The sequence below is a fragment of the Octodon degus genome, unplaced genomic scaffold (genome assembly GCF_000260255.1).
Source record: "Octodon degus isolate 3935 unplaced genomic scaffold, OctDeg1.0 scaffold00191, whole genome shotgun sequence".
In the NCBI taxonomy this organism is placed as follows: Eukaryota; Metazoa; Chordata; class Mammalia; order Rodentia; family Octodontidae; genus Octodon; species Octodon degus.
In genome coordinates, this window is record NW_004524767.1 from 696,351 (window position 1) to 698,581 (window position 2,231).

A 2,231-nucleotide genomic window follows, 5' to 3' on the forward strand; every position below is an offset into this window, starting at 1 on the left:
CTTCTTCTTCTTCTTCTTCTTCTTCCAGAACTGGGGATTGAACTCAGGCCCTTGTGCTTGCCAGGAAAGCACTTTTTCTACTGAGCTATCTCCCTGGCCTCTTGCCTCCTTGGATATATTTTAGAATAATCATATTTTCTCAGCCTTTTTCATATTCATCTGTGAAATGTTAAGTTGGAAATATCTAAGCACAGAAATTTTGCATTCAAATTCACTTCTATGGGACTGGGGAGATAGCTCAGTGGTCTAAGTGCCTGCCTGGCAAGTGGAAGGACCAGGGTTTGATCCCCAGTACCACATACCATGGTGCATGCCATGGCACTGTGGTAGCCACTGAAATTGGACATCATGGTGCATGCCTGTAATCCCAGCCCTGGGAAGGCTGAGACACAAGGATCACTGTGAGTCCAAGCTGCACAGCCAGAACCTGCACCAAACAAACAAACAAACAAACAAACAAATAATTTAAAAACAACAACATATTCACCTCTTCCCTTCCAAAAACCCACTAAAATGACCACAAAGACAAAAGTAGGTAATCTTTTTTGGAAAGCTGATGGGTATCTACAAAATATCATTTTCTAACTAGCTGTAAATTATACTGTTTAATCAATAAGAACAAAAAGAGAGAAAGCTGAAAAGAGATTTTGACACAATTTTTGAGAAAGGGAGAAAAAAGTTCAGTTTTCATTGGTTTAGACAAAGTACATTTAAAACATATACCTCTTAGGTGATAGAGTATGGGATACCAATTTTAAATAAAGGCAACACGTGGAAGGGCCACATAACATTGAAGATTGGGATCAGAAGTGATCTAAAAGATACAATAACTAAATGCTTCACAGAGTGTATGCAGCACCCCCAGTTCTTCCCAACCTGACTGGCCAGGTGAGCACGTCCTCCACCTTCTCAGAGTATTAGTCCCCAAAACACACACCTCAAAGGACAGAAAGTTCCCTTTATGTAGCAGTCAAATCTGAGGCCCTGTGAACTCAGCAACTCAGCAGCACCATGTATCACAGAGCATAGAGTCGCTATATGCTAACAAGTTAAGGATTATGGGGAGCAGCCCTTAGCTTCTTTCCATATGCTATCTCCAAATGCTCCTATGAGCACAACACTCCATCTTTTTCCCAGTGTAGGTGGGGGCAGGGATCACCAGTAAAAACATCCCAGTTTACAGAAAGCCCTGCACATACTGGCATTTAAGAGGTCCCTATCACCCTATCCCTGATGTTTTTGATCCCTGTTGATCTCTTAACAAGTAGCTTCCATTCTGGCCTCTAGAACCAAAGAGCAAGTAGAGTCAGATCCAGGAATATAGCAAAAATATAATTGTACATTTAAGATCTAGTAGAAGAATTGGAATGCAAAAACAAACGAGTTTCTAAGAAAAGATAAAATGAAGGGGGAAAAATGTAAAAGAAAACAAAAAGGTAAGAAACTAGAGGATGAAAACAAAGTGCCAAACACCAAATGAACAGAAGTTCTGAAAACAGAAAACATGGGAGTATATTATTAAAAAGAATCAAAGCCTTATAGTGTGAAGCTTATGTGTGTCCTACTGAAAAATGAGCTGAAGTAGTAGTGGACATCATAACTGGAGAGGTAACTGCCGTGCCCAAGGTACAGCAACATAAGATGTCAGAATCGTGCCCAAGTCATACCCTCCTTCTTAGAAAAGCACCTGAGAGTTTACCTCAGTGAAATGAGGGAGATACCAAAACATTTGTGTATTCAACATAAAGGAACAGTAACAGCCTCAGGATCAGCTTTCTACCAGGCTTAAAATAATTATTCTAAGATAGAAAAAAGAAAAGAAGTGTGTATGTTTTTAAAAAAAATGAGAGACAAAAACAGAGACAAAGATGGAGATAGACATCTTGGTTGAGACATGGGTACATTTTCAGAGGAAATAAAAGAATTGATGTGTTAAGTGATATCATGAAATATTAGCAAAAATTATATTGGGTTTTAACGGATTTTTTGAACATTAAGTATTTGCCACAGCTATATAGAAAACTAGCCAAATGCAAACCAACCTGTTATTATTCTAGGAAATCAAAGTCAGCCAAAAAAGTAATATAATCAAAATGTTATGCAACCCCTCAATAAATAATATTTACAGGGGCCAGGGAGATGGCTCAGTAGAATAAGTGCTACCCTGGCAAGCACAAGGACCTGAGTTCAATTCCTGGTTCTGCAAATAAATAAATAAATAAATAAATAAA

General features: G+C 38.5%; 1 protein-coding gene across 1 annotated transcript in view; it reads left to right on the forward strand.

Moving 5' to 3' along the window:
• Nucleotides 1-2,231, forward strand: part of Tmprss11a (transmembrane serine protease 11A) — a 49,397-nt gene that overhangs the window by 46,429 nt on the left and 737 nt on the right. The window lies entirely within an intron of this gene.